At 49.5% G+C, this 27,672-nt stretch overlaps 1 long non-coding RNA gene across 1 annotated transcript; it reads right to left on the bottom strand.

The window, feature by feature from the left end:
* Positions 1-22,555: 22,555 nt before the first annotated feature.
* Positions 22,556-23,628, bottom strand: LOC121832741 (uncharacterized). The gene is made up of 2 exons (XR_013042680.1): positions 23,408-23,628; positions 22,556-22,881 (listed from the first exon to the last, which is right to left on the bottom strand). It is a non-coding gene; the product is annotated as an uncharacterized LOC121832741 (long non-coding RNA).
* Between the last annotated feature and the right edge of the window lie 4,044 nt (positions 23,629-27,672).

Below are 27,672 nucleotides of genomic sequence, written 5' to 3'. Positions count from 1 at the left end.
GGACAATGCAGTCGGCCAGGCTCCATGAAGACCCACCCCATGATCCACCTGCTTCACTCTCGGTGCCTGTCTACTGCCATTAGGCCCAGGCAGGGAGAGTAAGTCATATCTTCTGTCGCTTTAGATGTCTGGGGACAAGGCTGGGCCGGAGGAGGCTGGGACAGCTCCCACATGCGCATGCAGGGCACATTCAAGGCAGGGTTTGTTTTCCGTTCTGTGATAATGTCCTTCCCCCAGTGGACTCACCATGTTATCAGCAGCTCGTGATCTGGAGTGCAGGGGGCCTGCACACACATGTGTGTGATGTCTGTGCCCTATGCCACCAGGGTTCTAGTGAAGGAGTGCAGGATGGGTGTAAATTCCATTGACAGGACTCTGGGTTTGCGTCTCCAGGGCCTGGACCTTGAGAAGGTGTCCAGCCTGTGCCAGCCTCAGACAGGCACCAGGAGCCTCCTCCTTAGGACATTCAGAGATCATAAACACGGATTAAACACATAGGGTATCTTATGCTCATCCACAGGAGGTGGGTAGTGTCTCCATTTTGCAGATGGGAAAACCAAGGCTCGTGAGAATAGATGACTTACCCAAGGCTGTGCAGGTAGAGGAGCACTGTTGGAGTTAGAACCTCAAGGTTGACGCTCTCTAGCCTTCATCTCTGGCCTCTGTGTGAGCTTGGAGTAGTAGTGTCCCAGGCTCCCTAAGAGACCTACAAGGTGGAAGCTATTCTTCTATACTGGACACTCAGGGAATGTGAGGGGTCTTGTTCAAGGCTGTACATCTGGACAGGGGGTCTGAGTTCTTGGCACTGTGAGGAGTAGCTTGGGAAGGGTGGCGGCCAGCACTGTCAAACAATAGTTCTCAACCTGTGGTCGGTGACCCCTCCAGCAAACCCCTGTCTCCAAAAATACTTACATTATAATTCATAACAGTAGCAAAATTACAGTTAGGAAGTAGCAAAGGAAATAATTCTATGGTTGGGTGTCGCCACAACACGAGGAACTGTATGAAATGGTCTTAGCATTAGGAAGGTTGAGAACCACTACTAAGGAGTGTGAGAGAGAGAGACAGACAGACAGACAGACAGACAGACAGAGACAGAGAGAGGGAGGGACACACACACACACACACACACACACACACACACACACACGGAGGATGGCGTGACTGGGAGGGGCTGGGATCATCTCTGGCTAGGCATCAGGAGCCCTCCAACAGACAGCAGGCCTCCTGCCTCCCCCCCCCCTCCCCGCTGAGTTGTCACAGCAACTACTTGGGCATGTCCAAGGCGTCTCCTTTAATAATCTGGGCCTCTGATCTCCGGCAGGACTGTAATGAAGGGGCAGTTTGTTAGTGCTGACATAAACATGGAGGAACCCAGCCGCCTCGTTCACGTCATTTAAGAAGTCCACTCAGGCCAGCCAACAACAGGGCACACTGAAAATATTTATTTGTTCAGCTCCCCGTGGTGAAAGCCAGCGTTTACGAGGTCAACTCTTTGTAATTGTTAAGGTTTTTTCTTCTTTTTTGGTGAGGAGAGAGTAATCTCTTACGACCTGATCATGCCCACACCCCCATGGCGTTTGCTCAACCCAAGACTAAAGCTAGTGGGTTCCGTGTCTAGTGAGCAGGAACACTCCACTGGAGCTGGGCTGGACTTGGCTCTAGTAAGGTACTCATGTCCCCATGGTAATGCGGTTCAGGGACAAACTCAGGGTCGCACGGCTAATAAGCACTGAGATCCGAGTTCGTATCCAGCTGGAACTGTCCAGAGGACCAAGTATTCTCGCTGCCAAGGTGGGCCTGCTCCTGTTGTCCCGGGAACCCCACAGTTAGGAGTGGAAGGAGGGGAGTGTCCATTTTAGATCGTTCTTGTCCTTAAAAAAATAAATTAACCCAGGGCTGAAGAGAGGGCTCAGCATTTAAGAGTGCTTACTGCTCTTCCAGAAGACCTGAGTAGGGTTCCCAGAACCCAGGGGATCTAATGCCTCCGGCCTCCCAGGGCACCTGTATTCATGTGTGCACATACTCCTATACAGACACAGGCCCATGCACATCACACACACACACACACACACACACCACACACACACACTCACACATACAAACACACACACACACTCACTCACACATACAAACACACACACACACACACACACACACACACACCACACATGCAGACACACACACCACACATAGACACACACTCTCACACACATACTTACACACAGATACCATACATATACATCACATATTCTCAAATGCACACACACACACACACACACACACACACACACACACACACAGAAAACAAAATATTTTAAGATTGAAATAATCAAAGTGGATGGCACCTAAGGAATGGCATCTTAGCTGTGTTCTGCACTAACCCACACATGCACACACACACACACACACACACACACACACACACACACACACACACGCCCGTGTACCTGAAAGCACACATGCACATGAACACACACAGAATTAACTCAACGATGGAGTGGGTGTATTGTAAGAAAATCAGCCATACAACCAAAGCATTAAAAAACTGCTGTTGGTTTTGTTTCTTCTTGCATGGGATCAAGGGCAGATGGAAGATTCCAGATTCTAGGAGCTCAGATGAATCAGTTTTCCAACAGAGCCTCCCTCTCAGCCCGGGGGCCTGGGGGTTCTTTGGCCCCTAGACCTCAACTTCACATTTTAGGCCCTCTTTTACTGGGGTTGCAAGGTTCTTGCTGTAGCTCAGGGACTCAGCCACTCTCTAACCTTGAGTGAGTTGCCTAACTGCTCAGAGCCTCAGTTTTCTCTTCTGTGAAATGGGGCTAATAACCCACACACTTTCGTCACAGGGCATGACTGGGCAGAGAGAAGAGCTTGTCAGACACTGAACAGGCTTTCCTCATAAGCAGTGCTCCTGTGGGAAGAACAGAGGGTGGGTTTGGGTCAGAGGTTCTGAGTTCAGAGTGTGAGTCACTCATGGTACCCCTGGGCCCCTGCTTGCTCACTGTGTCGCTGGATGCTCCTGAAACCCAACCAAGGCCCTCCATGTTCACAGGTGCCTCGGTTCCCAATATCTGGATGCCTGTGTCTCCAGGCTGTAAGTTATACACACCTGACCAGTGTGGCTCCATGACCATGTGTGTACCCACCCACCATGCAGAAGTAGAAAGGGAAGGTTGGCAAGGCTGGGAAGCTTTCCCAGGAGCCTGTGAGTCCTCAGTGGTAGTCTGTGCCCTGACCAGCTTCTCCTGTCCTGGTTTGGGGCCAGAGTCCCCTGATTCTTTTCCAAAGACAGTATGAAAGGCCCTGCTTACAGGGTTCCCTGGTACCTTCCCTACCCCCTCCTGTACTCAAGGGGCTCCTCGGCACACTCACACCACATGTCACCAGACACAAACTTCCCAGCTCCCCTGGAGCGGAGCCCCTGCTCCAGCAGAAGGCTTCCTAGTCAGATGCAAGTCACTGTCCAGCTCAGCCACCAGGCGGCCAGCAGACCAGCAGGCATCGGGAGGCGGGGCGGGGCAGCAGCGGCTACTCTGCTTGCATGGAGCCTCTCTCAGCAGGAGCCTGGTCCCCAACTGTCCCCTGGGGTCAGATCCATCACTCGGTGACTGCACTCCATCAGGCGGGCACAGCCGGAGGGTCAAGTGGCCCGTCGCTACTGCCGGGCGCTGGGAGCCCATCATGGCCATATTTAATTTAATTAAGGCTGTCAGCACTATTGATTTCAGCGGTTTCAATTACTAGGCTGTTATGGTTTCTGGATCAACTGATCTGTGATGGGTCCTATCAGCAAAGACACACATTGAGGAGAGGACCCTCCATCTCCTTTAAGCCTGACACACGCCGCCATGGCCCGTGAGTTATTGCTTCCATCCAGCCCGGCTCCCCTTCCCAGCCTCATAATTAATTTCTCATTAGACAGCTCTTTATTGTTTAATTTGTGCGGTTTATAATCAAATTGGGCACATTAATTGTCGTTGGATTTAAGGCGAATGGAAAAGAAAAGGCTTCAATAACTTACTCTTCCATGACTCCCGACAAGATAAAATAAAGCCCGAGGAGAAGTGTCAGCTTTTTACATTATAAATTAGGTTTTTTAAAGAGCATGGGCATTTAAGACGCAGTTATCACACATTTAGTAATTATAAATCCTACACTGCAAAACAATTATTGAGATATAATTACTCTGCTTGGCTCTTGGGCAGTGGGGCTGGGTGATGGTGAAATTCTTCCTTGTGGGTGGGGGTTTCTCTTAGTTTGGGGGGTAACTGTGCCAGTGGGAAGCTAAGTTCTCAAATGTACTGTGAGTATTCTTACATTTTTTTCAGACTGTTTAATCTAGAGGGTGTGTCAAGTGGGATAGACGCTTTGTCCTTTAGAGATCTGTAACATCCCCTGAGGTCCCTCTATGTGACTAACCTGGGCTGTGATCTAAGAGACACAGCTGTCCAGGTCACACAAGCCCAGGATAGATAGACAAGTGGAGAGTGTGAATGAGGCCAGAAGTCAGGTCCATCTGGGACTGGCAGACTTACCTATGGGGTGACCATTCCTTTGTGGGTAGTTGAATCCATCTGTGTGGGTGGCCAGCTCAACCTGTGATGAGTAATCCCACCTGTGGCTGGCTGGGGCCCATCTGTGGGACAGCTGTGGAGGGTGATTGGACCCACCTGCAGGGTGGCCATTCCAGGTTTCCTAAAGAAGGGGACTCTGGAGAGTGGACGGAAGGTCTTCCCCCAGTGGTGTGTGAGGAGAGCAGTGCGGGCAGGGCTGCTGGGGAGCGAAGGCCTGGACGAGGGCCACGATGGCCAGTCTTTGTTCTTGTAGAGGCCAGTAAGGGGTAGGCAACGCAGACCCTGGAGCCCATCACAGCAGGATTGAGGCTGCGTCCAGGAAGCTGCAAAGGGATACCGAAGACTCACGCTGAATGTCCGCCTCAGTGTCTTCCAGTAGGCTCAACCTATCACAGTATTACCCAGGTGGAATCTGTCTGCACTGAGGGCTGTGGGCCTTGCCTTGTAGAAGGCCAAAAGGAAAACCCAGGCCACCTTCACAGTCTACTGTTCTGTATTTGCTGCTCCACGAGCACCTACTGTGTGCAGGAGATAGAGGTGAGTTGGCACGAGCCAGCTCTCAGAGTGACATGTGGGTGTTGGGCCTGTCCACAGGAATCCGTGAGGGCACACAATCTAAGGACAAGACACATGAGAAGGGGGAGCTACACACAGCTGTAAAGAGCCTACTAAGCGCAGCACCAAAGAACCTACTAAACATAGCACCAGAGAACCTACTTGGTTCCAGCAGTAGGCAGGGTGATAGAAACCCAACCTGTTTGCCTCTGCTACTAGGTTTATGGTAAGATGAGATTCATGTGTCTATGGTCCAGCCCATCTTTTCTAAGATGCACTTATTGTTATTCAATATAGAAGAGTGTTTTGCCTCTATTTGTATCTATGTATGGAGTGCCAGAAGAGGGCATGCGATCCTCTGGAATTGGTGTTTGCAGGCAGTTGTGAGCTGCCATGTAGATGCTGGGAATCAAGCCCTGGTCCTTGGGAAGAGTAACCATCACTCTTAACCACAGCACCATCCCTTTGCCCCAACCTGGCCATCCTGCCAGGTCCACCTGAGTATCTTCCACTCTCTGGCCTCTGCATCCTCACAAGTGAGCCTAGAGCTGGAGACATGCTTTTCCTTACAGCTGGATGTGGAGGAATTCCCAAGGCTTCCCAGGGAGAAGAGAATCCATACAGCTCTTTCCTACCACACTGTCCATCTTCTAGCACCAGGGCCCACTGAGAGGCCTCAGGAGAATTTTCTAGTAACTTCTCGAAAACTCTTCTCTGGAGACATAGTTTGTTTCAAGAAACATTTTTGCATGCACCCAGCTCCCAGGCACAGACACTCCCAGAGGTTGAGACACCAGGTCTGCCCCCTCTGCCTTCTGGAGGGTTCAGGTTCGCAAAACCTGCCTGTTTTGCGCTGGGCTTCAACCTCTTGGATCTAGCGTTCTATGAACGAGGCTTTCAAGCACACAAAATCCATTTATTGCTTGTAATTCTTTTGTTTGGCTTTTGTTATTAAAGACTTATAAGATATTTTATTTGTCTAAAATGTCCAAAGTCCTTTTGAAACGAATTTTCCTCTGTTGTAATTGTTTAGACCAACACTTCGTCAAGCACGCCAGGCTTCATATGTATCACTTTCGCCCTACCAGCAGTGACTGCAGAGTAATGGATTCCCCTGTCTCCATGGGTTGTCTCAAGTGTAAAATAAGGGCTGCGTCCCATGGTACAGCGACGTTCACCTCCTCCCTACTCATATTTTTCATCCTGAAGTCTTCACCTTCACACCTGACTTTCTAGTGGTTCTCAACCTTCCTAATGCTGCGACCCTTTGATACAGTTCCTCATGTTGTGGCGACCTGCAACCATAAAATTATTTTGTTGCCACTTAATAACTGTAATTTTACTACTATTATGAATCATAATGTAAATATCTAATATGCAGTATATCTGATGTGACTCCCCCCAAAGGAGTCACGACTCATAGGTTGAGAACCACAGTTCTAGCACCTCCCCTATTCCTATTAAAAGCTACAATCAAGAAAACACAGGCCAGGGACCATGTTGAAGTGAGTGGCCCATGCAGCCGCACGGGGCCAGGCTGATGTCCCTGATCCACGCTGCTGCTGAGGGCCATGTGTGGGTCAGGGGACATGATGCAGCAGATGAGGGGGGTTGTTGTTGGTGTCCACGACCCCATGATATCATCTAAGGCCATGTGGAGGATGTCTGTGGTCTGTGCTGCAACCTGAAGCCATGTTGATGTCTGATCCATGATGCCGCCAAGGGCTATATCTGGGGCCAAGGTCCTGCTGCAGCTAGGGTCTATGTTGATGTCAGTGGCCAGAGTTGCCACCAAAAAGAGCAAAGAAGCTACCTTGGCAGTGATATGGATGGCAAAGAGGGATGTGAAAGGCTTCTGTGGCAATCCCTAGGCTTTTGGTAGGGGTGCAGGAAGGGAAGGACTCAGTTCTATTTAAGGGGCAGGTTACTAAGAATTTGACCATGCTCCAGTCTATGTGGATAATACAGATAGGACTTGGTTTTATTTGTTTGTTTGTGGAGGGAGGTCACAGGGTGGGGTGGACATGGAAGGATGGTAAGTGGGTGTGATTGGGTGTATGATGTGAAATTTTCAAAATTTCAATAAAAATATAATGTTGGGGGAAAACTGTGTAGCAGGCATCTCAACCCAGCTTGACATAGCAGCTTCATGAGAAACTACTGGGGGGCTAGGGGTGTGGTTTAATGGGTAGAGTGCTCACCTAGAGTGCATTAAGCTCAGGGTTCAGTCCCCAGTACCACATAATCCTAGTACAATGGTGTATGCCCGTAATCCCTGCACTTGGGGAGGTGGATGCAGAAGGATCAGGAAGTTCATCTTCAGCAGTGTATAGTGTTCGAGGTCAGCCTGAGTGAGAGACCCTGTCAAGGAAGAGGGAAGAAAGGAAGGTGACAGAGATATGAAATGTGTGGAATAGACTTCATCGTGAATAAGTGTTTGGGGGATGAGGTAAACGCCTATGAAATGCCTTTAGTTGGAAGATCATCTCTAGTAACATCTTGAAGTTCTTGTTTTCTGCTACTGGCCTACTTGCTTGGACTGGAGACTATGCTTGGCTGGTGTGCAAAGCCTTTCTCTCTAACACCCCAGTGCTTTTTCCTAGCTCCCCAAGGTCAGGAAAAATCAGACCGTGAGTTGTAATGTCAAGTATAAGAACCCTGGCTTCCAGATAGTTTGATTTTAGTCAGGAACTTCTGAGGTTATGGTAGGCAACTTAGTAGGCAATGACTAAGACCCTTCTAGTTCTTAAAAATACTCATAATTTTGTCTGTCTGTCTGTCTGTCTGTCATCTCTCTTGGAATACCTAGCATAGAAACTTCCCTCTTGGCATACTCCCGTCCTTATGTGGACCCCATGAGAACAAGGAGGGTCCAGCTTCAGGTGGGATGCCAGGAAATGGGCCCAATAATACAGACAGTGATGGCCTCTGAGAAAGACAATCCCTTCACTGATTCCAGACCACATAGAGACCACCTGGCTCCAGCATGGGTTCCCATCCACTCTACACAGAATGCATCTGAGGTGACATTATTATGGTATGCCTACTAGGTGCCAGGAGCAGATGAACAGAGACCTCTGGTCCCACTCTCAGGGGATGACAGGCTTCTGGGGCAGTCACACATAGGCAGAGGCAGATGCTGCTTTTTGGACAGTGATGAGAGTTGGCAGGGCCACGGGGTGACCCGGTGAGAGCAGGGGTAGGAGAAAGAGTAGAAGAGATGGGAATGTCACTGGGAAAATGGGAGCAATAAGACCACCACATCAACTGACCAGAGGGTCGAACCAGAGCATGTGAACCACTTGGGACAGCATCCTGCACCGAGGAGGGGTCTGCCATCACTGCTGAGTGAGCATGCCCAGGAGGAGGGACAGCGGAGAGACAGTGAAGCACAAAGACCTCAACGGAGCAGGCCACCGTGGTCCGTGTGGTCCATAGAGGTCTGGGTGGGAAGGAAACCAGGGAGGATGGCATCAGAGCCCTGTGGGAGAGCTGGCACCGTGTGTTGGGGTGACAGTGAGGGAAAGCCAAGGGTGCTTGCCAGTGTTATGCCTCAACAGAGAGGTGATAGCTGCTGAGAAGAGGTGGGGGCACCTAGAGCAGGGACCAGAGAGGAGGGGGTTCGAGGAGAGGCAGTCAGCAGATCACTGTCAGAGAGGCCATGCCATGGACCTCTCGAACTGCTGAGCCATGAATTCAAGAGTGTGGGCTAAGGACACAGATCCAGAAAAAGAAGGGAAGGAAAATGGGAAGAGAGGAGGGAGGGATGAAGGGAAGGGAGGAGGAAGGAATAAAGAGGAGGGAGAAGGGAGGAATGAAGGGGAGGGAGGAGGGAGAAATGATGGGGAGGGAGGAGGGAGGAAAGAAAGAATGGAAGAGAAGTAAAAGAGAATGAAGGGGAGAGAAGGGAAGGGAAAGAAATGGAAGGGAAGGGAAGGGAAGGGGAGGGAAGGGGAGGGGAGGGGAAGGAAGGGGAGGAGAGGGGAGGGGAGGGGAGGGGAAGGGAAGGGAAGGGAAGGGAAGGGAAGGGAAGGGAAGGGAAGGGAAGGGAAGGGAAGGGAAGGGAAGGGAAGGGAAAGAGGGGAGGGAAGGGAGATTCTGGGGTCTGGGTAGCTATCCCAGGCCCTCCAACATGTACAGAGTTAACTATAGGGACTACTGAGTTCAAAGGAAGGCTGAGAGCGCTACTCAGAAAGGACTCGGGATCAGGAAGCCTCTTGCTGGGCTAGGCATTTACCTTTTTTGTTTTAGGATTACATGGGAGCTCCAGGATTTCTGGGCAAGGGTCCCTAAAAGTAGATGGCCCATGGGGATGTGAGTATGAAGCCATTTCCCAACTAGTATGAAAGTTTTCAGATCTACAGACTCAGGGTCCCTAAGTCCACTGAATGATGCCCCAATTTTAAGTCCCCTTGGCAGAGGCAACCCAGGCTCCCCCAGGTCTCTGCATCTCTGTCCCAGCTGGGGACTGGTATGACTGCCAACTGGTTGCTGCTTCCAGCTCCTGAGTTTTCATTAAGACCCTGGCATCTCCCCAGAGCTTGGAGGAGTCCCGATTAATTACAGGCAAATGTTGGCTCTCCCCCCGGAAATCTGCAGCCCCAGCCTGGCTCCGTCCCCTCTGATTTTATTAAAACCCACCTTGCCAGCCAGGACCCTGGGATTTACAGCCACAGCTAATAGGCTGCCTCCCCAGGAGACATAAATCTGAGCATTCTGCCCAGGGAGCCGCTTGCTGCTAAGAGGCCGGTTAATTGTTCCGCGTCGAGGGGTCCGCAGAGGAATGTTCAATTAGGCCTCGCAGAAAATTTGGAGCATTAAATAAGGTGAACAGGGATAGGGTGCCATTGCTTTTTTTTTTTTTTTTTTTTTTTTTTTTTTTTTGAGTGGGAAACAGCCCTTGCTTGCTCCCAGGGCCGGTAGTAGGCTCAGCACTTCCTCTGAGCTCTTCTGGAGGGTCAGAGTGGTGCTCTGAGTGGACAAGTCTGCATCCATCATCCCACAGCACACTGCAGCACTTGGAACTTTCTCACACAAAATCAACCGCAGACCAGCTGCATGTCCTTGGAAGAGTCTAATTAACTCTCAAAGAGACCCTTCATTCATTCATTCGTTCATCATTTATCAGCAGATAAATATTTGCTGAGCAGCATTTTCTTGTCTCTGTCTCTTTCAGAGACTACATGAAAATGCGGTTGACCAGATGGCTTCAGAACAACTTCTTTCTCAGCTCTGGAGGTTGGAATCTAAGATTAAGATGCTAGTGTATCCAGCATCTAGTCAAGGGGTCCTCCTCATTCATAGAGAATGTGTTCTCACTGTGTCCTCACGGGATGAGGGAGGAAGCTCTCTTTCAAGAGTGACAATGCACTTGAAGTTCCTACCCTCATGATCCCATCACCTCCCAAGGCCCCACCTTCTTGTACCACCACCTTGGGAGGTAAGATGTCAACATATGAATTTGGGGGGGGCACATTCTCTCTGTAGCACCTCTGTGTGCCAGGAAAGCTGTTAGACCCATTGGGGGACAACAAGGCCCTGCCCCCCAAAAGCATCCATTTTCACAGAGGGCTAGATGAGGGGACCCTGAAGATCAGCACAGGGAAATATGGGAGCCAGCACAGATGTCTAATCCTTTTGAAGGGCAGCACTATCGAGGAGGATGTCTTGGAAGAGGTGACAGGATTGACTTTTGTGTGGCAGAGCACAGCAAAGTATCATGGCTTCACCCCAGTGGGTACCTTCACTTGCTTCTTTCTCACAGGTAGCCACAACATACAATATGCAATTCACAATACAGCCGAAGGCCCACGAGCCTTGCTATTTATTAACTAGAGGCTCAGAGAGGTTGAGTGACAGATATATGGCCCCACAGCTAGTTAGTAGCAGAGCAGATGGCGAGATCTTCACAGTAAGATGAAGGGGCCCAGACTAAGGGCCTCTATGAAGGCCTGGCAGTGATGTCTGTAATCTTCAGATCTCATTTTCTGCTGGGTCCCACCTTTGGGTAAAACCTACCTCTCCTGAACCCTGGCTAGCTAGCTCTTGGTTAGCTCAATAACCCTTTACTAGAACCACTCACCAGCCTGTGGCCTCAGTCCACACCCGGGCCACACTGTGTTGTCCAGTCAGTGGTGAGAGGACCCCCGTTTCTCTCCTTTAGCAGACCCACAAGTTACTGGCTTTCCATTCTCAGTCCCCCGAGCCCATTGAGACAGCATTGCCCTCTTTCAAACATTACCAGATACCTGAAAATTACCACAATTGAAAACCTATCTCTTTCCCATTGGGCCTAGACCAGCGTCATTGCTAAGATGTGAACTGGGAAATATTCCCTCGGCATAGGTTCCTGTGGTGGTCTGAGAGAAAATGGCCCCCATAGGCCCATAGGGAGTGGTACTATTAGGAGGTGTGGCCTTGTTGGGGGAAGTGTGTCACTGGGGGTAGGATTTGAGGTTTCAGATGTTCAAGCTAGACCCAGTGTGTCTCAGTCTCTTCCTGCTGCCTATGGATCCAGATGTAGAACTCTCAGCTCCTCCGGCACCATGTCTGCCTGCACACTGCCAAGCTTCCCACCATGATAACAATGGACTAAACCTCTGAAACCGTAAGCCAGAGTTGCTGTGGTCATGGTGTCTCTCCACAGCAATAAAACCCTAAGACAGTTCCAAGGACAAGGACACCATTTAAACAAATGAGTGTGACATTTGTATTGTATACCCAGTGCAACAGATGGCTCAGACCCAGGACTTTCAGTTTCGGCATAAATCATGGAATGGCAAACACCATGTGTGGAGCTCCAGGGCTTGCACTGCGTCTTGCCTCTGCTGGCCTTACCCCTCTGCCTCAGTTTCCCCTCCCACTGTTTTGTGAAACAGGCAGCCTCTGAGGGTCACTGTGGGGGTCCACAGGGAGAACAAGTGGGAAAAGCACTCCTCTTGTGGACCATGCCCGTGCTGGGAGAACAGGAGGGATTACCATAATGCTTTGCATTTTTATTTTTAACCTGCGTGAAATCCTGCAAGCCAGCAGTTGCCAGCAAATGCTAAGCCATGGCCTGTGCTCCGTGGGGGAAATCAGGTTGGCTTTCACTGCAGAAGTGCACGGTGCAGAACTTATTTGGGAAACACAGATGGATTCTAGGTTGCCCCAGCCACCAGGCTCTGTCTTTGGCATTGATTCTGTTTGCTCAGAGTTAAGGCGATTTTTTTTTTTTTTTATAACCTGAGAATGAGGTATCCATGGTGGCTGTCTCCTTCACCTCCTCCCCTGTTGAAGCCCATCTGTTGCGGTGTACATGGCCTTCTGGGAATAAAAACTCGTCTGAACACAGCCAACACTTGGCACTTCGAGACAGTGACCGCCAGGCTCACAGGAGCCAACTGCAACAAGTTGTTGAGTCTGTTTTGGCCAACAAGGAGCCTGCGGGAGACCTTAGCTGCCAGTTCGTAATGGCAAAGCAGTGTGGTGGGTGACTGGTGGATGGCGAGGGCTCCCGGAAGTCTCCATTGGCTTGTCCTCCAGGAGCAGCCTGAAGAGTAAGGTTCAGGAAGGAGCTACAGTCTGTGGCCACAGCCTCCTGAACTGCTCTGTCCCCACGCCTTTAGGCCCTCCATTACAGTATCAGGCAGAGAAACCTGCAGCACACACTATGAGGTACATCGATGCATGACAAACCCAAATACACAAGGCTGAGGAACTCAGATCAGGGGCCGCTGTGATTTACTTGGAGGTCCCCTGGCTTCAGGAAACCTGGGCTCACCAGCCTAGTTCTCAGAAACAAGGAGTTCAAATGTTTGCTGTCGATGGTCACCCTTTGTCTCCTGCCTCTTTTCCTACTGATTCCCAACACCCGGCTACACACAGAAAAGTGTGGAGCCAAAAGGCAGGTGAGGTAGCAGTCCCAGCCTGTGGCCCCATAGGTCTGTCCAGCTATTTCTGTCTTCTCTGCTTCCCTACTGTGCACAAGCTCTAGGTTACAGGTACTGGTACCCTGCCTGGACCCCATGGCCCCTGCCGCTCTCTTTGCCAGTGGAGAGTCCATGGAGTCTCAGGTAGCTATAACACAGCCTTTGGGAGCAATGGCTAATGGGCTCATGGGGAGACTAATGTTCTGGGCACAGAACTGGGCGCAGAGACACAAAGGCAAGATGCTGTCCCCAGCCACGTTCACTGCCTTAGAGAGAAAAGGTGTCCTATATGACGCACAGCCACAAGCGCACACAGTAAAGGGCCACACGTGCTAGGGTCAGGGGTCTGCCAGGTAGCCGGAGGACAGCTGACAGGGAGAAGGTGCCTATCCTAGAAGGGTGGCCATGGAGGGCAGCCAGGGTGTACATGGCTAAGGAGTATCATCTGGGGCAGCTTTTCCTCCTCCTCTCTTCTCTGCACCCCAGCGTATCCCAGAGCATCCCATGTGCTCCCTTCAGGTTACACAGCTATGATACCGACTGGCCCAGCCTCTTGGGTGTGGCATCTTCTCCAGACCAAGGGGCCTCCCTCCCAGCTAGTATCCAAGACTTTCTGTTTTCTCAGTGAACAATTTAATACACAGGATTGGGTCTCTGGGAAGGATGGAGGGGGCAGCAGCAGAGTCCCCTAAAGTAACCATCAGAATAGCTCCCATGACTTTCGTTATGATATTTGAAAGAATACAGGGAGGTTCAGAAGGGATTCCCAGATCTGCTGAGCTGGAGTAAACAGCATTGGAGAAGTAAGAGTGTTTCATGGGATGCCTAGGGCGGCTACATAGACACAGACCTGAACATTTAAAGCCACACAAGAGCCGCTTCTTAGCACTATATAGTAGGTTCCATCTCAAATGTCAGATCTAGCCAGGTCCGCAGTTAGGATCCAGAAGTAGAAATCAGGAGGTCGCTGCAGAAAGTAGACCTGGAGCACAGAGTGTAGCCTTCGCCTGGACATTCTGCCCTGGCCCCAGAGTCTCCAGCAGCCTGCAAGACCCCATAGAAAGCTTGCTCAGCAGCACACTGGGGCTGCAAGCAGTGAGCTGTCCAGAGTTTGGAATCAGGCAGGCTCAAGGCCACTTCCTGCTCCAGCTGCATCTCCTTGGTGCACTGGTAATCTGGCTGGGACCCAGAGGGCCAAGGAAGTCTGAGGTGGAGTTGTTTAGCCTCCTAGCCCTGCAGAATGAAATGAACAGGGATGCGAAGCTAGCAGCTACATCTCTCCATCCACAGCAGCTTGGGGGACTCCTGGGAGCTCACACCAGCCCGAGGATCCCTTACCCTTCTCTGCTGTGGCATATAAGTGCCCATCTCTCCTTTCCTGGACCCTACCTGGGTCTGCTAACTTTGTGCCACAGGGTACAGGAACGATGTCTCACTCTAACCAATGCCGCTGACTCCTGCTGACCTCCCTGCTCCCACATCCCCACTACTTGACAACTCATATTGGCATTAGGGGCCCTAGATTAAGCTGTCTATATCTTTCCACTGCTTTAAAGCCTCTCATGGCTTCCATTAACCAAAGGCTCAAATCCAGACCACCCCACTACCCTGCACAGCCAGACCACCCCACTATCCCTCACAGCCCTTGCCAGCCCCAGCTATAACCAGAAGGAAGTTCCCACCAACACTCAGCACCATACCCTCCCTCTCTCCACATCTGGTTCCCTCTGCCTAGCGCCCCCATCCTGCTGCAGCGGGACAGAGCCCAGCCCAAAGCTTCCTTCCCCAGCAGGTGCGTTCTCTCTGCACTCCTTCCTGTCCCCTTGCCAGTCTCTTCTGACGGGCAGCTCTTAGATGCCCTTGACCTGGCCTTCATGACCTCTGCAAACCCAGGACTCATGCTTGGCATAAAGAGGGGCCCAGGCACCGCTGGATGCAGGGTAGGTTTAAAAAGGGGGAGTTTTCCAGTCAGTGAGAACTCAGGATCGGGGTCTCCCCAGGTTTACCCACCCTCCCTATTCCCTGTTAGCCCCGTGGGGTGCTCAGGGTTGGGATAGTTTCTCCTTTCTATCTTCTAGGTGAGAACTCCAGGAGTTGGAGAGGCGAAGCGCAGGGTTGAGGGCAGACTCAACTCCAGAGGTAGTAGACTGCCCCAGGTCAGCACAAAGTGCTACAATTAAGTCTCTACCAAGAGGGGCCTTTTGATCCAAATTATACACCCCCTGTGCTCCTGAGCAATTAACCCTGGAGCCACAGGTGGTATTCACAGCTGGTGAGGCTGTGTGGGCGACAGGAGGCATTATCATCTGGTGCCGTGTTGCCTGCCCTGTCCGGCTTCTGATACAGGTCCAGCCCAGCCCAGAACAGCTAGAGGGCCACAGACTTTTCATGCTGTACTGGGGAGCCCCAAAGGCACCTGACCATTATGGGCTGCAGCTCTGGGCCCCCAGAAATAGAAGGGAAACCTCTAATGGCCTGGTTCCCCCCTTACCCTCTTTCATACTGCCTCAACTCTCCCCCCTCCCAGAGAGGCTTTCTTTGCCCACCCTAATTAAACCTTCAGCCTTCTCCTCTTGTCGCGTGTGCGCTCTCTCTCTCTCTCTCTCTCTCTCTCTCTCTCTCTCTCTCTCTCTCTCTCTCTCTCTCTCTCTCTCTCCCCCTGCACCTCTCAGGGACCTGGCTTTCAGTAGACATATAAGAGATGTTTGTTGAATGAATACATACTTTCATGCATGAATACTTGAATGCAAGTAAATAATGATATGTCTTTGAGGTCCCCTTACCTCTTCTCTAGCTTCTCTGTGCCCATGTGCAGAACCAGGAGAGGAGCAAAAGCTACTGAAAGCAACAGGGAAAGTGTTGGGCAGGGCCTGGGCCCTTAGTGGGGTCTCAGCACCTCTTCTTCTTGCCCTTCAGATGGGGAGGTGCTCCCTCATCCAATTTCTGCAATGGCACTTGCTAGCCATTTGACATGATGTCCTACCTTTGAGTGAATGCTGGGATCAGGTGGGCTGTGCTCTCTCTGAGGGAGCTACATCAACTATGCAATAACCAGGAAGCTCCGCACTCTCAGTGTGTTTATTATGAACAGCACAGCGGGAGGGGTTGGTTAGTCTCAGTGGGAGGTCAGCAATCTCAGGTTAAAGTTAGGCAGGAGGAAGCAGCAGAGGGTCCCCCCCCCCCCAGTCATTTGGTTAATCATCAGTAAACACTTGCGCTTGCATACACTGTCGACATTTAAACCTGGAACAGAAGAAGGCTTTGCCATCCTCCTTGCCAGCCTCACCATGGGGGAAGGCTTTGCCATTCCCATGGGTCTGAGGCACTGGGTTCTTGACATGGCTGGGCTCCTGTCAACAATACACATTCATTCAGGGCTCCCTCCGCTCCCTACCCTGTGGCTCTTCATGTGTGGGGGTCATTGTTCCAGTACCCCCAGGCTCTACGTGGCTGGGGCGATCAAATGTATTTGCAATAAGAAAGACTCCCCAGTAATGGCCTGCATGGACCCTTCCTGAGGCCACACCAGCAAGCAGCATGGCTCAGCTCTGCAGCTCACTTTGTTCAATGGAGGGTCCAGGCCTCCGCTCCTCAGCTGGTCCCCAAGGCCACTGACATTCTAGGCTGTCAGCAATGCCGCCTGATGCTTGTTGTCTTTGACTTTCCTAGCATATCACCATCAGGGAATTCACTATGGAAAGCTCAGACCAAAATGCTGACAGGGTGTGAGGGAGCCATCCTCAACGTGGAAAAGTTCACTGTCATGGTCAAGCCTGAACCCCAAACCCCCAGAGCTGGGCTGGGGCTTCAGAATGGTCTAAAATCACACTGAACTGTGTGCCTGGCATTGGCTGGTCACACCCCTTAGCTGTCCCCGAGAAAGGGAATGTGACTGTCCTGCCCCTGTCCTGGGACTTGTGATGACATGAGTCTGGAGACATTCTACAGTGCTCTTCCCACCTCAGGATCCTAAACTTTGTGACACTTGGTAAGTCTCCTTTACCACAATCAGAGACCTGCTCAGGGTCCTAAGGATTAGAATATGGGTGACTTTTGGTACCTACCACCACGATTTTCAAGTATTTCTTCTGTGGCCTGAGGAATAAAATAGATGCAGATATACTGAAGTGTGCATGTGCCACCAGGATGTGAGCGTTGGACCCCTGAGAGGGAGGGACATGAACATCAGGACCACACAAGCTCAAGGGAGTGAGTGCCCTTGACTTGGTGCTTCATGTCATCTTGACATCTGTCAGGACCCGCTCTCAGGAACCACCCCCACCCCATCATGTTCATAGACTAAGAGCTGTGAAATGGAAGATAAACTGTGTTTCATGATTGAAAATTTCATTTAGACGAGAAACCCCGACTAGCCTTGCCCTGTTCCACATTATTTACTATGACGTCTTGGCGTCTTTCCCAGAGCCCTGCATCTTTCACAGCCAGGCTGTCCCGCCCCGGGGTCTCCACAGCACAGGAGAAGAATGAGGCCAGCTCTGCTTCGGGGGGAACTGGGGACTGGCGTCAGCAAGCCTGGACAGATGAGCTAGCCCTGAGAGGACGGACTGCTTCGTCTGGCAAAGCAAAGAGTATATAGCAAGTAATAAGGTCATTGGAGGGTCGTCATGGCATCATGGAACTGCCTGGAAGATTCTAGAAGGTTCTGGAAACAATATATTCCAAACAGGTGCCGCAGAAACGGGGGGGGGGGGGCAGAAAAGAGAAGGAAAGATACTAAAACTCAGGGTGGGAATGAGAGAACTGTGAAACTCTTTACAGAGGACCCACCTATCAGGTTAAGACTGCTGCTGCTAGGGGCCAAAGAGATGGCTCAGTGGTTAAGAGCACTGAGTGTTCTTCCTGAGAGGCCAGGTTCGATTCCTAACACCCACATGCTGGCTAACAGCCGTCTGTCTGTAGCCCTAGTTCCAGGGGATCGATGCTGCATTCTGGTCTCCTTGTATGTGGCACACAGGCATACATGCAGGCAAAACATCCTAAGATTGCTGCCCCCAGCTCTCAGAAGGAGCAGCAGGAGGGAATGGTTAGCAGCCATGGTTAGCAGCCCAGGCTCCAGAGCCCAAGCTTTAGTTCCTATTTGGGCCTGGACTCCTTTGGCTCAGTGATATCTCTGGCTTGTTTCTTCATCCACACAAGAACAACACAACCAAGACTCTACAATGTGTTAACTCTTGGTACCGTCTCCGGCCAAGGGCTGACTGGGGGAAAAGTATCCAGATAACAAATCTTTAGCCTTTGTTCTCTTGGGAAGTTTTGTACATTGTCTTCTACTTGAAAGAGTATTGGGCTTGGAACCCAAGAGACATATTAGTCTTCTTTTATATCTATATGTGACTGAAAAGTAGAAGGGGACTTAGTATGTGGAGGGCCGGGTGTGCAATGAGGTGTCAGCAAAGTTCATGGTATACATTTGTGAAGGTGTCAGAATGAAATCTATTATTTTGTCCACTAATTAAAAAACCTCTAGTAAGTCATGTTTCTATTTTTCACTTATTTCAAAAACACTTGTTACTTTGAATTTTGATGTCTTTGAACTTTTGGATACTTGGAAGAATGATAACTTGATCAGTCTGTAAATATTGGGGCTGGAGAGATGGTTCAATCAGTGTTTTAACAGTTGCTTAAGCATGAGGAGAATACTCAGAGCCAGCCTAGAAACGTTGAGTTTGGGTCCTAGTGAGAAGAAACCCTCTCTAAAACAAACAAACAAAACTCCAACAAAGTAAGGGCTGGAGAGATGGTTCAGCAGTTAAGGCACTTGCTGGTCTTGCAAAGGACACGGATTCGGTTCCCAGTAGCCACCTGGTGGCTCACAACCATCTCCAACTCCAGGTTTTCTGATACCCTCTTCAAGCCTCTGAGGGCATCAGGCACGTATATGGTGCACATACGTACATGCAGACAAAACACTCATACACATAAAAATAAATCTAATTTAAAAAACAGCAAAGAGGCCATTCAAACGGACACAATAATTTTACATGTTCAACAGAGTGTGTGTCAATATCAATAGAGCCTTAAGACATAAGAAGCAGTCAGGCCTGGTGATAGGAGTTTGTAACTCCAACTACTTAGGAGGCTGAAGAGGGAGGATCACAAGTTCAAAACCAGCTTGGACTACCGAGTGAGTTTAAGGTCAACTAGGGCAACTTAGTGAGACCCTGTCCCAAAAATTTAAAAAGTCATTTCGTGCTGGGTCTATGGCTCAGGGGTGGAGAGCTTGCCTAGCACGTGTGAGGCCCTACCATCAGTTCCCAGTGCCACATCCAAACCAACCATGAACTCAGGACTGACAGAATTGCGAAGTACAACTGGCCAGACCTTTGAACACCGCCAATCACTGATCAGACAAGCAGGGAAACATTACCAAAGACATGAGAGGCTGAATAGTCTGGCTAAGTTGACCCAGTTAATTTTTCTGGAATATTCTATTCATCAAGAGCAGCATACACATTTTTAAGTATTTGTAAAAATATTTAGCAAAATTAGTCATAGTCTGAGTCTTTTAAAAAAAATCTCAGTATATATCAAAGGATTTGGGTCATATAAAGAATGTCCTTTGGTCACCGGGAAATGACTACTTGGGAGAGGTTTAGAAACTCTCTCTCTCTCTCTCTCTCTCTCTCTCTCTCTCTCTCTCTCTCTCTCTCTCTCTGTGTGTGTGTGTGTGTGTGTGTGTGTGATATCAGGAAAGGATATCAGATTCACCGGAACTCAAGTTCCAGATGGTTGTTTGCCGTCTTGTGGGTGCTGGAAACTGAACCCTGGCCTTGGGAAAGAGCAGCCAGTGCTCTTAACTTCCGAGCCGATTTTCTAACCCCACCCAGCCCTATTTATTGTGAAATTACTCCTCTCTTTAGTGAGGATCTTTACTACGAGAACTCGCCTTGATGTTAAAATAACCCCTCTAGCTTTCTCCTCATTAGTACCAGGATGGCCCGTTTCCATCTCGTGTGTTTTCCTGGGGATTTGATGGAGGCAGCTTTTTCTTTTCAACAGGACTATCTGCCTTTTCACAGGGGCGTTCAGCGCAGTCACATTCTCTGTAGACCTGCCGGTCTTGCCATTTGCTGTTCCTTCATCTCCCTTGTTCTTCGACTGCATCCTTCCTGTCCTCTTTCCTTTTAAATTTCAACTATTTCATTATCACTCATGTATTGATTTATACCCATTCCGTTTCTTCACCGGTATCTTGAGTTTATGTACATTTTTAAGTTATGGAAAACTTCTTTTACAGGTTTTACTTTTTAATATGTATGTGTGTATGTGTTGTGTGGGGTGGGGGGCAGGGGATGGGCACATGCATGCAGGTGCCTTCAGGAGCCAGAAGAGGGCATCGGATCCCCTGACGCTGGAGTTAGAGGTGGCTGCGAGCGTCCAATATGGGTGCTGGGAATAAAAATCAAGAGCAACAAGTGGTCTTAACCTCTGAGCCATCTAAAGCCCATGGGAAAAAAATCGTTTTTTAAATTTTTATTATACCACTTTCCAGACACGTATCTTTTCCTTTTACAAACTAGTTTTAAGCATTTCTTATCTTCTCTATGACGGCCCTTGATAAAGGTTCCTTTATATTTTTTGTACTTTGTGGGTTACAGTTATCCTCAGTTTCAGAAAAAAAAATTTTTTTTCATTCTTTTTTTTTTTTTTTTTGGTTTTTCGAGATAGGGTTTCTCTGTGTAGCTTTGCGCCTTTCCTGGAACTCACTTGGTAGTCCAGGCTGGCCTCGAACTCACAGAGATCCGCCTGCCTCTGCCTCCCAAGTGCTGGGATTAAAGGCGTGCGCCACCACCGCCCGGCCAGAAAAATTTAAGCTACTATTTCTTTCCCATCTCCACACTCCTTTTCTGGACACAGATATTAGCATACATTAGCATACAGCTGTATACATATATTTGCATACTGGGAGTGGTCACAGGCAGGACTTTGGATATTTTATTTATTTTTCAATACTGTCTGTTACTGTGTCTTCAGACTCATTGCCTCCTGTACTTCCTAAGCTTCGGTTAACGGTACATTTGCTTGGTTTTTTGGCCGGCATCTTGTCATTCACTGAAGTCCAGCTTCATTTCTCATCTGTCTCCGTGTTTCTAGCTCATGGGCTCAGTCCTCTCCTCTTTCTTGGATGTGTTCACCTGGGTCCTTGTCTCTTCACTCTCCTCATGTCCTTTTGTCCTTGCTGTTCTGTTGTTTCTGGGAACTGTTTTTCTCACTGTGTACTTTGTTTCTCTGCTCCTGATCACTTTCTACCACCCAAGTACTAAGCAGACCCAACCAGGTTTAGCTTCCAAGATCAGGCATGTTCAGGGTGCTGTGGCACAGACTGATGATGCCTGGTAATTTTCTATACCATAAATTATGACTTGTTTTTACACTCTACAAGTATGCCTGAGTTTTATTGTTATTTTTTTTTTCCTGCAGAGCAATTAGGTAAAATTTAGAAACCATTTGTTCCTTCTGAGGTTTGTTTTAAATCTTTGTGAGATGGTATCAGGACAGCCTTTAGTCTAAGGCTAATTTTACCCCTTCCTACGGCAATAAATACTTCTCTGCACTCACTGGCAGACTTTAACTACGAGGCTTTTCCATTCCGGCTGCTGCAAGCACCAACTATTCCAGACCTGCTCAAGCTCTGAGGTTGCTCCTTCTAACTTGCAGATCCCCCTGATCAGAGGCTAAAATCCTGTTGCCATCTTTTTAGGTAGGGTTTTTCTTCCTCTTTAGCAGACAACAGCAATGGAAACAGCGGAGCTTTATAGAGATCATGAGATTTCTGGTCACGCAGCTGTGACTTGGAAATTCTGGGTCTGTAAACTGGAGTCCTGGAGCAAGGTGGGGTTTCCCTAAGGTCCCTCCATCCAAACTGATGACCTTGAGGAGATGGTCTGGGTGTGGCTGAGAAGAGCCAGGACTCCATATGCCTCGAAGAGTGCTGTTCAACTTAACACATCCTACTGGAAAGTTAGGGTCTCATGTGAGTGCTCGTCCCTTCAACTCCATGCCTGGTTCCTCCTGCTTCCCACTTTAAGAGCGTTTTGTTCCAACTGTGACAGAGACATTTCTTTCTCTGGTCTAAGAGCACTCCAGTTTTGAGCTCTCAGCAACTCAATTCTTAGCTTCCTGCAGGTGTTGGTGGCTCAAGGGGTGTGTGACTCCTGAGAGAATGAGCTGATTGCTGGACCTCATCCTTGTTACCTATTTAATATTCTTCCTGCTTTAAAAATGCTAATAATAATAATAATAATAATAATAATCAAAAGGTAAGGGGAGGGTGCTGATGGGGGGCGGGGCTTGAGCCCTGGGGAACCCTGAGTCCTAGTCTAGTAATTTCAAGATTGTTTAGTCATAGAAAAGTAAGTCCTGTTTGCCCTTGCCTTGGTACAGTAGCCAAATTCTCCAAATCCCTAAAGGAGAGCATCAACCTTGTCTCCTTCACGGATTGACTCCTCCACTGGTCCACAGTTCTCCTGGAGGCAAGCAGGGAGCCAGAAGCATAGAGAGGACTTTTAATGGCAATGAGAGACATAGGAGTTGAGAAGCATAAGACAGCACAGCCTCATTGCTCACTGACATTGAAAAGGAAAAGCCATTGGTTAGTTCCTCAGAGAGCCAGCCTTCAGGGAACGGTGCATGGGAGAAGCTCATGGTGACATGGTCCAAGAACCGAAGAACAGGGCCCAGACTCTGCTGCTTGCTCCACAGCACTCACCTATCACTCCTGCTGTCTTTATCTTTCCACGGGAATACAAAGGCCAAGCCCCTTTCCAGACTCACAGTGGCCATGATCCCGATGATCCTGATAGCACCTTCCTCCCTCTCTACAGGCAGAAAAGTGTGTCAAAGCACTCTCTCCACAGCAATGGGACTTCAAGTTGACCTCCACATTTATATATATATATCTCAAGTGTATACCACCCAAATTTGCATTCAAGGGCCCGAGTTAGCCGGAAGAGGAAGAGGCCATCAGATCCCCCGGGGCTGGAGTTACAGTTGTGAGTCACCTGATGTGGGTGCTAGGAATGAACCTGGGTCCTCTGGGAGGACAGCAAGTGCTCTCATCTACAGAGCTATCCCTCCAGCCCAGTTCTACCTTTCCACAAACGAGGACATTGTCTGGGTAAAGTAGTGTGTCTGGTCAGAGGCAGAAGCAGGTAGCTGTCCTGGGGTCCTTGTCTTAAGTGGTTCACCCACTCCATTATTGGTTTGTTAGTTATCCCCCCACTTCATTTTTTTCCTTTTTAAAGATCTCATTAGCCCCAAACCTTGTCCCCAGCAGGGGCCCTCCCTCTTCCCAGCATCATATCTATGTATACTCATCCCCATATGTAGACTATGGCCACATACCCTTGGACCACTGCCGCCTGCCGCAATCTCAGTGCTGTGGTTCCAGTCATTTTTCACACACGCATTCCTCCAGAGTCCACGCACGTAGTGGAGGGAAGTATCGCAACAACGCAGCCTCTTACCTCATACCTCACTGCTTTGTGACATCAGTGCCTGAATGTTCTGGAATGCAATTGGAGTAGTCTGGGGGTGTGTGTCTTCATATTGGAGAAAGGAGGAAGAAAGAGGAGAGGAAGAGGGAGGAGGGGGAAAGGTGGAGGAGGGAAGCAGAGAAGGAGGGATGGAGGAGGAAGTAGGAGCAGAGAGGAGGAAGGAGGAGGGAAGAGGAAAAAGAGGAAGGAGGAGGAAGAGAAGAGAAGGAGGCATTCTCAGCATACGATTCTTGGGAGTAAAGCACACAGAGGAAATTTAGTTCAGCACATTAAGGAAAATCTGTGAGCAAGGATCTCCAAGCTATGGAGTTCTCAGAATAATACACTGGGATGCTCAAGCCTTCAGCTTCCTCTGCTGGAAATTAGTAGGAGACCCTGGAACTTCTGAGCACAAGCGGTGAGTCCAGAGAGTTTGCAGGAAGTTCACCTGCCTGTGTGTACTAGGTGGATCCCGTGGGTGAGGGGGGGTGCCCTGGAGCAGGGAGAGCAAACGGAATGGAGACCACAGTGACATGGGGAATCATAGAGTGGGAAGGAAAGAGCAGACAGGAATGGAAGTGGCAATTCATAAAGGGAAAGACCCAAGAAAGCTTCCTCACCACAGGCCCTTTGAGTAGTATATTGCAGAAACTTCCTTGGAGTCTAAAGATTAGGATGGCAAGTAGCAGAAGTAACAGATGAGCTCAGAGTCTAAGAGAAGGCTGGGGGCGGGGGATGGACGGGAGGCAGAGTTTACTGTTATCAGCCAAGGGACCTCAATTAAATCTCACAGCCTTCAACCTCCGCACCTATAACAGAATAGATCACTGTAGTTCTTACACAAAGTGCTGACACGGGGGTTAAAGAACTTAGCACAAGTTGAGAGAATTCATGTGTAAGGGTTCAGGGATGACAGTAACCATTTCCCAACCATCTACACCACTATCAACACCACCACCATCACTGTAAGCATTGCAGCTTGAATGGAAAGGGATGCTGGCAGTCGAGAGCCAAGGAGTACCGCAAAGTCACCATAAGCATAGCAGCTTACAACCTTGCTCAGCGGAAAGGTTTCCTCAATGTAACAACTCTGCTCCGGCAGGGGGTTTCCCCAGTGAAGTTGTTACAGTTCTGCTCAGGTCCCACCCGAGTGTAACAACTCTGCTCCGGGAAGGTTCCCACAACTAAAGCGTTACAGTCCTGCTCTGCTCTGCTCAGGGGAAGGATGTTAACTTCTCTGTTCGGTTCCATTCCAGCGAAAAGAAGGTCTCACCCAAACCTCATTCAAGAGAGTTATTGGGAAGAAAGAATCCAGGAGGGTGACTGCCTCTGCCGTGGTAGAAAAAAAGCAGCAGCCAACTGAACAGTTACAGGGATTACATAGGGCTTCTTAGGGGCGGAGTGTATCCAGGGTGAAGATTTTCAGGGTGGGAATTGGTCAGATTTCAATCCTTGAGCTCAGGGATTGGCTGGATTTTGTACTCAGTGATTGGCTGGTTTTATGCTCAGGGATTGGTTGGTTCTTATACTGAGTTGGTCAGGGGCAAATTGTATTTCTTTGGCCCTGCAGGGCCAAAGTGTGTTACTTTCACTGGACCTTTTTAACTTTTTGGCTATGGTTCCAGGGCCAGGGTGTGTTCCTTTCACTGGCTCTGGTTTCAGGACCAGGGTATAGATGTAAGTTTGAACGGTTTTATTAAATAAGAAACACAGAGCCAAATGCAGAGTTAAAAGCCCAGAAATCAGAGAGCAGTAGCCAAGAGCTGAAACCACCTCCTTACCACCCGCTGCCACTGCCGTCCTTCCCCTGAGAAAGAGACCTACTTCCTGCGTGCCTGTCCTTTTATTGACTTTCTGTTCTGCCTTCTCATTGGTTGTAAACCCAACCACATGACCTCCTCGTCACTGCCTGTCTATACAGACCTCCAGGTCTCCATGGTTGGTATTGAGATTAAAGGCGTGTGTCTCCATGCTGGCTGTGTCCTTGAACACACAGAGATTCTGCCTGTCATATGATCAGCATAAGGGCATGTGCTACCACTGCCCAACTTCCGCTAAATGGCTGGCAATTAGCTCTGATCCCCAGCCAACTTTATTAATATACAAATAAAATCACATTTCAGCACAAATAAAATATCACCATACCAGGGTGTGTTTCTTTGGCTGGCCCTTTTACAATCACCACGGCCATTTCTATCATCACCACCACCAACAGCATCCCTACAGTCACCATAACCATCATCACCACCACCACGACCACCTTCACCATCCCATGGTAGGAACACTGACTGTCCCTGAAGCCCCCTAATCTTAATTTGACAAAAAGGGGAAACTGAGATGCAGAGATTGACCAAACAGGAATTTAAATCAGAAACTCTTAACCCCAACCACAGTATGCTCACCAGGACACCAGCCATGTGAGAAATGGTCAGACAACACACTTTCTTCCCTGGACTGCCAGGGACCAGAAGGAGATGTGATGGGTCAGAAGGCTCCTTCCATGTGGTCCAGACTCCTCCTCCCTGCCTCATCCTGCATTTCCATAGGCAGCTGGGTTGTTTCCAAACCCTTTGCAGGAACCCAGAATGAGGATATTTCTAACAAACGAATCCTTCTCTTTCCTCTTCTCTTTTTTTTATTTCATTTCCTTTTGCTTCCCTTTTTCTTCTCCCTCCTACCACCGCCTTCCTTCCTTCCTTCCTTCCTTCCTTCCTTCCTTCCTTCCTTCCTTCCTGAATTTGAGGAAAAAGTTTTACAATAAACAAGACAAAAAGACACATTAGGCATCATTTGTCTTGGGAGCCTTGAAAACCGTGGTTAGCACCCGAGTTCTGTAGTCACAGAGAAGACAAGAGTGACTCTCACAGAAAAACCCTGCCCTGGGTGCTGTTAAAATTCCTCTGGACCTCCCAAGACCTCCCACAGCATTCCTGCACAATTTGCATGGAGCTGCACAGAGGAATCTGGGATAGCCCAAGCCCGCCCAGAAGTCCTGCTCTGCTTTCTGTCCATGTCAACTGTGTCTTTCTCGTGGACCCTTTCCACAAGTCTTCTGGAATGTTCATAGAAAAACTTGTGGAATTCCCAATGGATTCCCGTGAAAACCTTCCTGAGTTGCCTTGTGAGCCTCAGTGAGCTCTCTTAGAAATAGAGACTCCACACATGGAACATCCCTTTGACTTCCAGAGAATTCTACACTAATGCTGACAGCATGCTAAGAAAATTCCCATGAAATGTTAAGAGAATTTGCATTAAATCATCTGAGAAACCACAAGGGAGATTTGACGAAAACTCTCGGCTTTCCCTGGGAACAAAAATAAAGGGGTTCCCCAGCTGACCATGAGAGGAGGGCCTGTCCTCGGGGGCATGCAGGAAGTGACAGAGCAAGACCCTCACTACTGCTGACTGCTTTCTTGCCTTCTATGGAGGAGAGATGAGAGCTTTCTCGTGTGTGTTCCAGTTTCCTGCCGTGGTGTTACCCTGGCCAAGGCAGCGTCTCTCAGGGCCCAACAACCTTTATGTCATCAATCCAGCCTCACCTCATTGAGGCCTTAGGCTTGCCATGGATTCTCTGCTGTCATTCATTAAGCCTGACTCGGTAAGGACCTGGGATGCTGGCATACCATGGTTATCAACAGAGCAATATTCCTTCAGCTTGAGATATAGAGACGTAAGGGCCTGGATTTCCATGGAGCCCACCTTAACCCCCGCCCCCACCCCACCCCAGCTGCCAGGGGACAATCCCCTGGCTTTTGCAAGTCAGACTCCACAGAAAGGAAATGGCTAGAGCTCAGCATGGGGGACCAGGCTGCCCCACAAAGGAGCTGCCCGAAGTGGCAGCTAGGCAGCCCTACCCAAGCTCAGCACACAGACACCTGCCAAGGCCTAGCCTGCTCCAGCTGGTTTGGCCCTGGCCCAGCTCTGGAGCCTGAAATAGAGACCTGTTGAGCTGATGCGTGTAGGCCTCATCCAGCACCCTGGGCAGACCTTTACCCAGCCACACTGGGTATGCCTTTGGGGCTTAGAGACTTGTCCCCTGCCTTGATCTGGCTGGACTCCAGCCTGTCTCCGAGGATTCCTCTCCTGACAGCTGCTCCTGGGTTCACCAAGGCTAAGCTCAGTGTCCTGGCCTTG

This window comes from Peromyscus maniculatus, chromosome 10 (assembly GCF_049852395.1).
Source record: "Peromyscus maniculatus bairdii isolate BWxNUB_F1_BW_parent chromosome 10, HU_Pman_BW_mat_3.1, whole genome shotgun sequence".
Taxonomy (NCBI): Eukaryota; Metazoa; Chordata; class Mammalia; order Rodentia; family Cricetidae; genus Peromyscus; species Peromyscus maniculatus.
Note: the sequence above shows the minus strand (reverse complement) of the source record. Positions and strands in the feature narration are given on the sequence as shown.